Here is a 15045-nt window from a genome sequence, read left to right on the forward strand (position 1 = left end):
GCAGCCCAGAAAGCCAAATGTGTCCTGGGCTGCATCAAAAGCAGTGTGGGTGCAGGGAGAAGGATGTGATTCACCCACTCTGCTCTGGTGAGATCCCACCTGCAGTGTTGCATCCAAGCCTGGGGACCCCAGCACAGGAAGGACATCGACCTGTTGGAGTGAGTCCAGAGGAGGACCATCAGGATGACTAGAGGGAGGAAGCACCTCTTCTGAGGAAAGGCTGAGAGAATTGAGATTGTTCAGAATGGAGAAGAGACGGCTTCAGGTTGACCTAATTGGGGCCTTCCAATACCTGAAGGGAGCCTGCAACAAAGATGGGGAGACACTGTTTGCAAGAGCATGTAGTGACAAGACAAGGGAGAATGGCTTCAAAATGAGAGTAGGTTTAGATTAGATGTTAGGAGGAAATTCTTCCCTGGTGAGTTTGGTGGGGCACTGCAACTACAAGTTGCCAAGAGAAATTGTCCGTGTCCCATCCTTGGAAGCATTCAGGGCCACATTGGATGGGGCTCTGATCAACCTGGTCTTGTGAAAGGTGTCCCTGCCCATGTCAGGGGGGTTGGAACTAGATGATCTTTACAGTCTCTTCCACATCAAGCCATTCTACGATTCTATGACTCCTGACCGTGTTGAGTTAAATAGAGTTACTGTAGCTTCCACTCTAGTACAGTACCTCTGACCGTAGTAGATGCTGCACCAAATTCTTCCTATGTTGATTTCTGTTGTCTCCAATTGAAATGCTAACTGTATGATTGATAGCAGCATGCCATTTGTTACAGGTACCTTTTCAGTCTAGGGTCATCTCTCCACTATGTCAGTGAAGACAAGCTGCGTAGCCTTGATGTTGCAAGTTATCATGTTATACTCATCAGGAAACTTGAATTTATAATGCTCCAGGGCAAAACAAAATCAGATACATACCACCCCTTCTTCCCAGGGAAACAACCCCCAGTACAAACCCCCTAAACTGCACCTGTGCTATGAAGAATAAAGCCCAAGGTCAAAGAGATTTTACAGTGCCTTTGATTCTGCAGAATGTGTTGACTGCTGCTAATCAATGTTTGGGAAAATAGCATCTGTTCTATTAGCCAACAAGAGGCAAGTTTTTTATGTCCTTAGAAATAAAGCAAGCATGTAGCCTTATGTCCAGAACAAAATAAAATTTCAAACAAATGGGGACATTTACAAAATACCCACTAATAATAATAATGAGGGTAAGTATTCTAACAGAATTCTGTCCTTGGCTCATAATGGAGAAGAAACAGCAATATAAATGGAGGTATTAGAGAGAAAAAGATATCAAAAGAGTTGTTTGAGAAAAATTAAAGAAACACAGGTCCATTTTCAAGATAAGCTATTATAATTAGAGAGATCATAAATTCTGAATGAGATTCCCTTTTATTGATTCACTTTAGAACTACATGCCAGATTTTTAATGTGGATATGTGCCAGCCAGTGCAAATGTAGTAATGTTAGTGAGTCAAAAGGGCCATTGACTAGTAATTTTTTCTTTATATGCTGTAACCCTGCGAAATGCAGCTTAGGAAGTTACTTTCAGTTACATGGGCAAGTTAGTGTATTGATTTTCTTCTGGCAACAAAGCTTGCTTCTGATTGTAATGTTACTTCTTTGTCAGACAGACTTAGATTTAACGCATTTGAGATTCAGGTTTAATGAAGTCTCATTTGTCCAGTTTACTACATGTTATCATATCAGCCAATTAAGTCCTTTTTTTCTAGTTTGGCCCTAGCATCTCAGGGGAAATTTCTAAGAAGATTGTGGGTTGATATGGGTAATCCAAAATGTTATTGTTTTCCATATCTATGTATGCCCAAAATTGTTACTGTCTCTTAGGACCCTGTAGCTGGAAAACAGAACTGGGATCTCAGGGCAGGTGAAGGGTTACTGCAGTCCCTTTAAAAGATGGAAGCACCAGAACTGAACTTTTCCTGGTGGTCTTTGCTCAAGGGAGAGACTCCATTTCAGGTTTTTTTCCTTTTTTGTTCCTCCCTTGTTTTTGGACTGCTTTGGGGTGAAATCCACAGTGCCTGCCTTCAGGGGCTGCCACGTCAGGAAGGATTGAGTGACCCTGCTCCAGTCCAAGTCACTCCATTCCGCAAACAAGTCCTGGCCAAAGCACGAAAAGCACCAAGTCTGAGAGCTCCAGCCAACTGTTTCCATTGTCTTCTGCCGCAAGTTCTAGCCCCTTGATCTGGACAATACCAGTCAGAGCTCCAGCTGCCAGAGATAAGCATGGTGGGGAAGAAAGCAGATGCCATCTTTCCCTTGGTCTTTTGAGCCACACGCTAGGCTGTAGAGCACCACCTTGTGTGAGGAAAGGATTATCCCACCATTTTGGGTTTCTTTATTCCTGTGAGGTTTGTGCAATTAGCAATTTTGTATCTAGTAATTGTTTACTGCTATGTTTGCCTGTTGCTCTTTCACTTGTCAGCAAACTTATTTTTTCACTTATGTCTACTCATATTTGTTCCTTATTGATAGAAAGGGATTCGTTAATACCATAGGGGCAGGCAACCCATTCCAGGGTGCCTACCTTTTAAATTGTCTCAAACCAAGACATTGGTGCAAAATGTCATCTTGGGAAGGGGCAGAGGTCTCCTTGTCTTCAGCAAGACAGCACAACATTCCAGTTGTTGTACTCGGAGCAGACAAACCTTCAAAGCACCACTAAAAGTAAACAGCTGTAAGCAGAGGAAAGAAGAATTCATTCTTCAATGCACTGACTGATGTGTGTAGTAGGGGGAATGAAAGGAACATGGAAGAAAAGACAAGTTTGGGGATTGCTGAACAATGCTGATCTTAAAAAGCATCATAAATTGAGGAGAAAAGAAGTTTTAGAGAGGAGTATATGTGGATCTCTTTGTTGTCTTTGCCAGCAGACATATATGTGAAAACTGGCAGTCTTTTATATTCTGATAAATTAATAAAAACCAATCCAACCAATATGTCAGCTCTTAATAATATGATACATCTAATTATAGACAAAATAATAGCATAATGAGATCTGTGCCAAAGGAAAAAAACCCGCTGTTTTAAAGAGAGGCTGCTTTGTTGTCTGAAGTTTTTTATGTGAGATTAATAGGCGCGGACACATCTCTCTGATAATTTTCATGTAATGTATGCACATTCAGAAAATGAGGCAAAATCATCTCTTTATTGCTGGTAATAAATGTTAGTGAGTGCATTTTAAGAATTGTCATTATATCAAACAAGTGTCCAAAGATTAATGAACTCTAATTTTTCCTTCCTTTCACTGAATAGCTCATAGTACATTTATGAAAGCAGACAGTAAAAGTGGCATAAATCATGTTGCACATTATTCTACTTGTCTCTGACCCATCCCAGCAGAGATCTATACCCCTTTCTCTGTATTGCTCTACCTATAAACATAGATTTTAGATCACTGCTTCTGGTAAAGGTATGGGTGCCTATGAATTAATAGAAACAGGAAGCATTTTTGGAAACCGGGAAAGTGACATTGAACTAGATATGCAAGCTGAGATAATGGGCTGAGTGGCTTTTGTGGCATTCTGAAAATGCACATTTTTTATATTGAAGGAGTGCAGAAAAAGATCAGGCAGTGGCCCACCACTACATGTGAAATCACAGATTAATTTTAAAAATCATTTCCCTATATCCAAAACTTAAATTGAAGTTAATTACTTCCATGGTATAAATTAAATAAAGGTTTTCCCTGTGTAAGGTGACTTAGGGGAGAGGATTTTAAGATATCTTTTATTCACAGGTTTTCCTTATTCACACTTAACAGGTGCTATTGGGAAAGCCATTGCTCTTCCCAGGGTTTTAGTTTATCCATATTAGGAGAAGATTGTTTGCCTTTCAGAACGCTGGATTCTTAAAAGCATCATTGATATTTTTCAGTTTGTTCTTGTCTTCTTAAGCTGAGTTGCTAAGGAATAAAGTGCAAAATCATTGCAATTATAAGAATATATCATAAGAAATTCTTCAATGAGAAGCATAGAGAGCAAAGTAATGGTATTGAGAGTGTTTTAACAAAACTAATACACTGGTTTTAGTTCCCTGTAGTTTGGTTTCTTCAGTATCTGAAAAAGACCATAGTCTCTAAGTCTTTCCTCATTCACATATCAATTGACCATAGTGAGACCAGACTTGACTGGATGACTTAGTTCAGTGTGTTTATGGCAAACCTCACTCTTACTTAGTAATTCTAGCTTATGATTTTCATTAACTTTACCATCAGTACTTGGCTCCAAACAGCATAGGCATGGAAAAAAGGAAGGCAGGTTATTTGAAATCCCTTTTTCTTCCTTTTTTTTTTTCTTTTTTTTAAAAAAATCAATTGTTTAACGGAATCTTTCTTTAGACTCTTACTAGCTGCGGCAAACTAATAAGGGGCAACTTAAGGAGGAAATAGTGTTGGAACATTTAGACAACATTATTTAAAGTACATTGAAGTATGTATGACCTAAGTTTACTCTAACCACTTGCTCACATCTCTGTATTCTGGCTTTTCATTATGTGTGACAAGATTTATAGACCCTGTCTGCTGCCATTAGGCTCTGGTGAATTGTTTTACCAGCTATAACACAAACAGCATATTGATGATTTTTATCTTTGGGTTTTTTTCCTTTATAGTCTGTTATTTTGTAGTTCAAAATCCTACAAAGAAAAGTAAAATTGCTATCACTAGAGCCTCGCTCAGCAACCACCACTTCAAATCCAGGGAAAACTCAGTGCACTTCATTGTGATTTATATCTGCTAATTTCCATCTATTATACTTTTTCCTTAAAAGGAATGCCTTTCTGAAACACAGGTGCCTCAGATAATATAAAGTAAAGTAATTTTTTGCTTTACTAGCTGGGAGACTCGTATTCCTTTTTCACAGGTTTAGCTTGTTTTCTTTTAGCACATACAGCCAAACATTTTTGTTATTCATGAGACACTTCCTGGTTGTTTTCTGTGTTTGCTACCTTTGCAGTTCCAGTGTTTCCTACTCTTTTAAAGTTCAAACCCAGTATTTTTTAAAGGTATAACGCACACTTTCACACAATATCAATGTGTGAAATATCATCACATAATATTTTTTTCTATAACTATGCTGTCATCATAGCTACAATATAGATGATACCTAAGAGGGGGAAGGAAGAAAAAACATCTGTATGCAAAAGCTATTTAGCCACCATTACCAAGGGATGATTGGGCAAATCAAGGAGATTTTGAAAGTGAAACTGTCTCTGCTTTGGTCTGCAGGTGAACTTTGAGCCCTGAGTATTCTGCCTGTCTTTTTCTTGAGTCAGTGAGAAGATGAGGTGGACGATTCAAGCTGTTTATAAGTTGGACAGGAAAACTTTATTATGAGGTAAGAGTACTGTATCAACAGGAAGAACAATCAGAGGAGATAACTCAGCTCTTTGACCAAGTAACCCCCTGTAGCAAAGTCAGTTCTAAACGTGAAGGTAATAGAGCAACTAAAAGCTAGGATTTTTCTTCAAGGAGCTGTGAAAAGAAAGCCCAAAATATATTTGCTGAGACAACAGACAAGGTTTTATGTCTGATGGGTGATGATTGCATGGAGATCTGTGTTTTTTCTGAAGAAATCTTTACTTATGTCCTTGTAAGAAATGCAAAAACCGTTTGTGGGTATTTGACACAAAATGCACATTGTTCTCCTTATCTCCTCAAATTCCACAACACAGTGACCACCAGTCACTCCTGAATGCTACTTGCCATCTAGCTGAAGTCTACTTTAGTTAAAAGACGTAATTAAAATACTTTCAGTGATGCAGCTGTCTGCTTTAGGAATAAATTTGACTCCAAGTATGTACACAAATGCTTTCAAAAGTCAGAGTATTTTTCCTTGGAATTTCATCTACCAGCCATTAGCACACTGCAAACAGGATCCTCCAGTGTATATATATATCTATATGAAAAATACTTTTTAATCATATATTCTGGAAGTCAGTAGTGTCCTGTCTTTGATTCTTGTTCCATGGCTTCATACATATTTTACAGAACTGTTTTTCTTGAAATCCCTTTGTTTTCAGAAGAACTTTTTTTCTGCTTTCAATTTCAAACCAATTTTTATTCCAGCTGAGAGATATCTTTTCCAATGGTTTAAAGTTAACTGTGACTTTCATATCTTTCAAAACTACTCAGTCTTTGTGCATAATTTCTTCCCTAATTCTGAAACCTTTTGGTTAACTTCCTAATGTGCATCCTTCTGATGTTCTGAATTTACTTGAGAAGGTATTGGCCTGCCAACTTCTTTAGATCTTTCTAGAAATCTTTCTAAACTACCGAAAGCATTTCCAAAGAAATCTTCCTGTTCTTCCTGACTTCTTTACAGTTTCATGGAAATTTGAGTTTTGCATAGATTGTGCATGTTTTAGGCCTTGAAGGCTGTCCACCTGTGTTTTAGGCTGTGTTGGTTGCTGGTTTGCTTAGTATTAGAGATATTGAGAAGTTTTTTCATAATTTCTTTGCAAGCCACTTGTTGCTCAAAGGATGAGGACCTTTCTCTTTTCTCTAAAGATAACTAGACCTTGCAAGTACATTTTTCTGTATCAAAATGGCAGAACAACAGATATAAACCTCAGAGATGGAGATTTATGTGCAGTTGAAATTGAAAAATTCAGTGCATTCTTTTCTGACATGGGTGTTAGCACAACTGTTTTTGTCCACGTAGTTATTGCAATAACACTGGCAGTCTCTCAGTTCAAAAGCTACTGAAATGTTGATCTCAAATAAGGCTTTGTGTACCATTTGTGTCAACCTTTCTCAAAGTAGTACTGATAAACTGAAAATAGAAAAAGGTAAATAGATGAGGGTTAAAGTAGAAGAGATAAGCAATTTTAGCATATATTGCAAATAAATCTTTGCTGAAGGGAAAGGTTGGTCTTGGTGAGGGCTGAGCAGTAACAGAAAGAGGTTAAATCAGACCACTTTCAAAAATCCTGCTACTCAATTTTGCTTATGTAGACTTTAAAATCTATGCTTTGAGGATCCACCATACTGCTTCAGTACTAAGTGAGTGTTGGTACTACATACATTGCTATACTTCTTTCTTTATGTTTATGGGCCATTCACTGTTAGTTGAAAAGTAGTGCTTTTAGATGAGATATAACCGTACCCAGTGCAATAAGCAGGAAAGCTATAAGTAACTACTAACTCAGTCAGCATCTTTTTCAACTGTGATATAGCTATTTCACCAATTAGTACTTCTGATAAATCAAGACTGGATGGCTTCACAACGAGCGCTTAGTCGTCGTATGTGCAGTCTTCCAGGATGCTACTCGTTACCAAGCAGAAGTACAAGAGGTGAAAATGTGTGGTTAAATAGAATGAAAATAAGATTAAATTTGGGATTTTAAAACAGACTGTATAAATGTTCTTATAGTAGACATTTTTTACAATGAGAATGGTGAAACACAGGAACAGGTTTCCCCAAGAGCTGGTAGATGTCCCATCCCTTGAAATATTAGGTTAGGTGGGGCTGTGAGCAACCTCATCTAGCAGAAGACGTCCCTGCTCACTGCAGAGGGAGCGTTGGACTAGATGACCTTTAAAGGTCTCTTCCAACCCAAACCCTCTTCTAATTCTATGATTCTGTGGTATTAATTTTGGTATTACTAAAGTACAAGTAATTAATCTTAAAAATGAATATCTGCAATAATGTCATTGTCTAATGGTAACATTTTTGTATGAGTAAACAGCATTCTACATGATTTTTGTTGAGACTGAAAAATAAAAATCATTATTGCTACATTTCAAACTTCACATCATTCTTATGAAGCTATGACTTTTTTTTTAACCTTTACATTTCATTAGTTCTGGATGTAGACGCTAAGAAGTAAAGGAATGCCACCATTTCACCACTTTGAACTAGTAGCTTATTGTTATGAGTCCTTTGTGTATTTCATATGGGTGACAGTTGGAATGTCTTAAGGTGGATTGTGGAAAGGAAGATATGCTTTTACCTGCCTTAAAAAATCTACAAATGAACCTACAAATAGATCCGTGTAAGCAACAAAATAGCCAGGTGGGAGTTTAATGGGCCGTTAAAATATATCTTTTGGTCCCAAACCTAGCTACAAGAAACAGATGCAAGCTCTAGTGATTCACAAATGATTAGCACAATACCATTTAGCAACCACATTAAATATACATAAGGTTGTTCCTCTGGCAAAAGCTCCCAACAGACTATTCTAGTTTCTTACGGGAGACAGCAATGATACCAAAGCAGAAGGTAAAAAAAGAGCTTTGTTCCCTTTATTGACATGTTACATCTTTGTGAATCAAATGTGTTTTTCTGTTCCTGTCCAAGACTATGGAGTTAAGTGAGCAATAAATGGAAACATCTAAGAAGGCAACCAAAAGGCTCCTCAACTTATTTTATCTTGACTCAGGTAAAATTAAATTTTATGATTAATCTAGCCATATGAACTTTATAAACACAAGAAAACTGGAAGAGCAAAGGATAAATAAAAAAGGAAGTGCTTTTGGAGCAATCTACTAGTTTCTATACATGTTTTACATTTCCCTCCACCCCATTCTGCCGTGGTTCAGAATACCAATTATACCTATTGTTTTCATCTTTGGATACAGGATACCAAGTTTGATATTGTCTGTACTTACTAGAATCATCAGCTGGAACATACAATCAAGAAGTCATAAAATAGTTAGGGTTGGAAGGGACTTTCAAAGATAATCTACCCCCCTGCCATGGGCAGGGACATATTCAGCTAGATCAGGCTGATCAAAGCCATGTCCAAGACTGCACCCTGATTGCAGTCTCCTGGGACATGTAGTATGTATGAATCCTCACATAAATTGCGTCTACACTGTGTCAGAAGAACTTGTTCCACACTGCAGGCAACTAAGCTGATCTAGTTAAATTATGTTTAAAAGGCAGAGAAGAAAAAATTAGCAGGTTTTTTATTCTAGTGATCTTTAAACCTGAGTTTAACCTGATAACTTCAAAATAAAGTCCAAGTGTTGCATGTCCACTTATATTTTAACAAAGTTTATTTAGATGAAGGTCACATAGGTTTTCCCTTTTTTTAATGACTCTACTATAATACTCCTAGCCTACACTGTAGGTGTGCTAGCTTTTAAATATTTATGAAAATAATACCAGCTGATCTGCTTTGTATTATGGCAGGCATAATAGCTTTTACTCATTACCATAAATATATGCATAAAACTCCTTAGGTTAAAAAAAGTTCTCCTGGATGATAAATAGGTTTTCCAAATCTGTTCAAAAGCCACATGATGCCATGAAGATTTTTTGCCTTTTCTTTTATACCCCTGTTACACCTTTTACAACTTCTGTATTCCTAGTGCTTTTTGCCTACATTCTTAGACTTGTTTTTCAAGCTAAGAGACTAAACATTTTAGAAGCTTCGTAGTTAGGGATCAGTGTGCCTCAGACCCCAAGAACATATTCTGTAAACCAAGATAGAACCATCCAGGGGAAGGTTCCTTGGGGAGGGGGGCTCACTCTCATTGAGGAATCTTTGATAGATATGCTAATTACTAAAACCTATAATGTTATACCCAATGTTGGGGGGGACACGGAGACACAGAGACACAGAGACACAGGGAAAGACTCAGTGGGGTGCATCTCTGTGCATATGACCTGGACGTGTACACCTAAGGATCCTTAAAAATAAATACCAAGGTAAAATCCCTTTTCCCCTTCTAACCGTGTATGCCTCTTGATTTTAAGACCAAGAAAAGGCATCAACATAGATCCATTTCAAATACTGAAATTTTAGAAGGGCATTTCATCTACTGTGTATAATGGAGATAGTATAAAAGGTGAAAAGAAACATTAAATATAAAGAAGTTTGTGAAAAATTTTACTGAAATCATAGGAACACAGTAATATGAGGTAAAAACAAGGATGTTTACTGAAACAAAAAAAAATTTGTTCAGACATGGTGAGGGAATATATCTAAAGTTGTTCACATTTCATTTCTTTTAATTGTTTTCTTAGTTTAATCGTGGGGATGAATAAAGATGGGGGGGAGAAGAAATATTGAAAATCTACAAGTGCCATATATCACAGTATATTTAAAAGAGAAATAATACTCACTTCTGTGTAAAATGCAAAGGCTACAAAATAAGATCATTGCACATTAAAACTTTTGAAAGCTATGCCGTGGAATAATTTCCAGGCAGGATATTTCAAAATTCAAGGTTAGCTTGATAGTGCTCAGTTCTATTATTTCTCTGCTCATGAACACAAATTTTCACACTCTAGGTCAGATCCTGTGAGTGATTTGGCAACCAAAGTAACCTAAAAACAAGTTACAGTCCTCAAATCTTCCATTCAACTGATGTGTGAACTTGGAGTGCTAAAGTAGTATTTCCATACCTCTTCTGGCATATTTTCTAGGGACCTGGGGTTTTCACCTGTTTTCTTGGAACTACAGGTTCCAAGAAAACCAATTTTGATAGAGTATTTTTCTGTCAGTGAAGCTATGGATATGAATGGCTAGCACCTTTGAAGTTATTGGTACTTTAATTGTTCTTTAATCTCATGAGAAGCTTGTAATACAGATAGCCCTGCAGGATCAGGTGTATTAGAAAATGCAGCTGTACTTCTATATTTTACAATCATTAGTTGTGTTCTTTAGGACAGATCTTGCATTGTCAAGTCTGCTTTTTCTTTAACAGATTGACTTATTTTAATTTTTCTTTTTAATATGATGTAGAAAATATAGGAGACACTTCTTGCACATACTAATAGCCTACCACTTAAATGGGGCTGCACCAGAGTGATTAACAGTCCCTTCCCCACATATGTCACAGAATTGCGGCATCACAGAAGGCTGAGATTGGAAGGGAATTCTGGAGGTCATACAGTCCAACTTGCTTGTCAAGCAGGGCCACCTAGAGCCAGTTACCCAGTACTATGTCCACATGGCATTTGAATATCTCCAAGGACAGAGATGTCACCATCTCCCAGGGCCATATGTGCCTGTGGTCAGTCACACAGTAAAAAAAGTGTTTCCTGGTGTTCGGAGGGAACCTGTTGTGTTTCAGTTTGTGTCCATTGACTCTAGTCCTGTCAGTTGGCACCACTGGAAGAGCCTGGCTCCCTCTTCTTTGCATCTCCCTTCAGGTATTTATAGACATTGATAAGATACCCCTGGAGCCTTCTCTTCTCAAGGCTGAACAGTCCCAGGTCTCTCAGCCTTTTCTCACAGTCCCTTAACCATCTGCGTGACCCTTCACTAGACTCTCTTCCATACATCCTTGTCTCCCTTGTACTGTGGAGCCCAGAACTGAACACAGGTGTCCAGATGAGACCTCACCAGTGCTGAGAAGAGGGAAAGGATCACCTCCGTTGAACTGCTGACAGAAGTTTTTCCAGTTCATTCCAGGATACTGTTAGCCACCTTTGCCGTAAGGCCACATCACTGGCTTATGGACAACTTGGTGTCCAACAGTACTCCCAGGTCCATTTCTGCCAAGCTGCTTTCCATCAGGGGAGTCCCCAGCATATACTGTTTGTGAGATGGTGCATGAAAGCTCTGTACCATCAGGGATGGTACTTGAGTTATCTACATCCTCAGAAAGTGCTATCTTCACTTTTTGGATTATTGCTTCTGCTTCTCCCCATCAGGTCTTTGGAAAAATTCCCCTGGTGCTCTTGCAGAAAAAAACCCCAAAATCTCCAGGTGAGAATTTTGCTTGGTCAATAGGGCATTTTTCTTCGATGTTTCCTTGTTGGGTAAATCTGTCTTTGGACACACAGACCTCTGCAAGCACCTTGCTAACTGCAGGGGGAAATCTCAATGAAGAAGTCCATCAGTCACAAATATACGATGCACAAATGCACAAATACGAATGCAAAGGCCCAAAACTTACAAGCTAGGCATAAAACCCTATAGAGCTTTTTCCATAGAGTTGACGGAAAATATCTAGTCAGCTTCCTTAACCTCTGGATTCAGCCTTGTAGGGTAAGTTACCACTGAAATCAGGGGAATTTTTCTTCAGGCAGTGCAATGAGCAGAGCTGGCCACCATGAGGCCATTCATGGCTGGGCACTGAGGAGCAGCACCTGGGGCTAAAGGAAGTGGCAGTTTCCCATCAGCTTTCAGCCTTGGTGAGTTTGGTGCGAGGCCAAGAGACTATGTCAGTGCTGGGAAAAAAATGTAAAAGGTACTTGCAAAAATAAACACAAGTTTTAACGCTGCAATGGCAGTTAGAAATTTGTAGATATTTTTTATTTTAATGTTAGTATTGACTTGCCTTCCCTAAAATCCTTTGGAAACCCTTTAGGAAATCCTTTGGAAAACTGCATTTACCCTTTAGCACCCTGATACCTTTTCAGTAATCTTGCAGTGACCTTTCTCCCACCTAACTGGAATACTTAAACTGTCCAGACTACCCGTTGACTTCCTAAACAGGATTAGGGGAAGAAAAATAGCATTTAACCTTGTTTAGAGAAGTGAGATGTATTTCAGACAATAGGATAAGACCCAATCTATAATGGATGTAGTCAGGCTTGTACTACTCAGTCTAGAGTTAAAAAACTAGTAAGCTCTCCTTAGAGTAATGCCTCTCTCTGCTTTAAAGTGCTATCAGAGCTGAGGAGAGGAAGCTGTCTCAGGGATTTAGCTGCTAAGGTGCTACAAAATTAGCTTCATTAAATATAAAATTATTTTTTTTAGGCAAGCAGATCTATATTTAAACTGCTGTATTTTTTTACGATTTTTTCAAACAAAAGTTGTGAGAAAAATGTCTACTTTTAACTAAAATATAAGTATTGTTTTTATTTCCTTATGAGTCCTATCCAACTACAGATATTCCATATTCAATGAGATTTTTAATTTCACCTCTGGTTTTTTAAAGAAATAACCTAATTTTCAAATATAAACTTGACTGCTAAGCAAACAGATTGTTAAGCAAATAAATGATAACACAAAGAAAAAGCAAGACTGTATGAAATGTATGAGATGTACTGTTAATAACATCAGCACCTGATGACTAGATAACTCTCAACTTGTCTCACAGGAAAATGTAAAATATTTTTTGTCTTTTTTTTTTAAAAAAGAAAAAATCCTGCTTCTCATTTACAATCACACACACTCATGCGCACACACACAGGTATACACACATATACTGGAATTCCTGTGATATTTGGGATTGTTCTTGTGGCTCCTACTTTTGCATCAATTTAGAAAATTTTGTTTCCTCCAATAATTAATAACGACAATAACATTTATAATTTAAAATTCCTTTTGAGTACATGATCTCTCTTTCATACCTTCTTGCACACAAGCACATGCACAGTGTGTAGGCAGGAAGAAAGAAGGGAACAGGAAAATAATTAAGTTGCTTTACTAAGCTGAATTTCCAGTTCATCTATATATAGTAGCAGTGAGGCATAAGCTAAATAGCATTATGCAGGCTTATGCAAATTGTTTAGGATGGAAGGGGAGCACAGGTGATAAGAAAATTAATATAGCACTGAAGTCCACCAGAAATGTCTTAATGTTGAGCTAGCCTCTGACCAAAGGAGTAGTAAACACACCACAACATAAAGTTGTCTTTTTACTTGTAACACCCAGCAGTTGTTACCTTAAAGAGGAGGGTAGCTCCATCTTGAGGATTTAAACTCAAAATAGATCCAGTAACATATGTCCTGTTAATTTGACCTAATTAGTTGCTGCTAGTTGCAGGATTTACGTGAAGAATCTCATTACATAGATTAGAAATAAAATAGAGAGAATCTTGGCCCTTGGTGGAGATCAGCTGGAACAGCAGTTTAATGCCTGATACATGCTGTTTCTGGGTACTCTGTTCTTTGCAAGGGAGTGTTAGAGGAGGTGAATCTCTAATAAGTATCTTCTGTGACTTAGCCTTCTGTAACAAGCTTATCTTTATCTGAAAAGCATCATTAAGAATTTTTTTTTAATTCCACTGGATTTGGGGATGGTTTCCTTGGGCTTATGAAAAACAGCAAAGTGCTATATCTATATTCCATTCAGTGATGAAGTACAAGTATTAACTGGCAGAGAACACTCTGGTTGTCTGTAGTATGCTATGTCTTGAAACTATTGTTAGCTTTATAGTTATCATCAGAAAGCAATAAAACTAGTATAAAGGAGCAATTGTTTCCTCCAGTAGGAACTGACTACAAATTTATTTATTTCTATTGTTATTGTAAAATTCATATTGTCAGTGTACCTTTCACTCTTTGACTGGAGGCTCTGCAAATGAAAATATGCAGGCTTTTAGAACACTTACTCAAGAAAAAATCCCAAATGAAACTAGTGTGAAGTTTTGCCCAAATCAGAAGTCCAGAAGGGAGCCTCATGTCTGGCACTTGAGACAGCTATTTACAGAACTTCTAATGAGTGAACTGTGATGGAAAGTCATAGCAGAGCTATTCTGAATATTACCAATAGTGAAAACTTGACACAATGAAAATATACATGGGATTAAAAAAATCTTGAGCAACTGATAGGCTTCATTAAAAGAAAAAGAAAGAAAAAGAAAAAAAAATGTTTACTAAACTTTCAGTTCCTAAATTATAATACCATGCTTTAGCCTAAGTGATTCAAGAATATGTGTGCCACATAACCTAGAGATAAGTAAAATAGGAGGAGAACATATCTGCTGAATATGAATTACTATTTAATATATTTTTTAGAAAATGGATGTAGCAGAAATATGGCTAGGAGTAAAATGTGTATTACAAACAGCTACAATTTCTGTCTTTATTTTTGCATGCATCTTGTCTTTTTTTTTCAAGAGATTCAAGGGATTACACTAACCAAAATGTTTGTCTTCATACACATTCTAAAATACATCTAAACTACATTTCATTAGGAAAACAAGAACACTATAGGCTCTGAACAGAGCCATGCTCTTACCTTAGGCAATGGCAGTATTAATACAAAGAGGAACAGAAGCCTTCCTTGGGAAATAAGCACAGCTATAATACCAGGGCTAATATAGCTGCAGTGAATATCAAAACTTTCTTTGATTTCATGGAACAGGATCAGATTTGTGTAATGTTATTA

Source organism: Corvus kubaryi, unplaced genomic scaffold (genome assembly GCF_017639235.1).
Source record: "Corvus kubaryi isolate FWS band 111438036 unplaced genomic scaffold, C.kubaryi_AGA036_p1.0 37398, whole genome shotgun sequence".
NCBI lineage: Eukaryota > Metazoa > Chordata > Aves > Passeriformes > Corvidae > Corvus > Corvus kubaryi.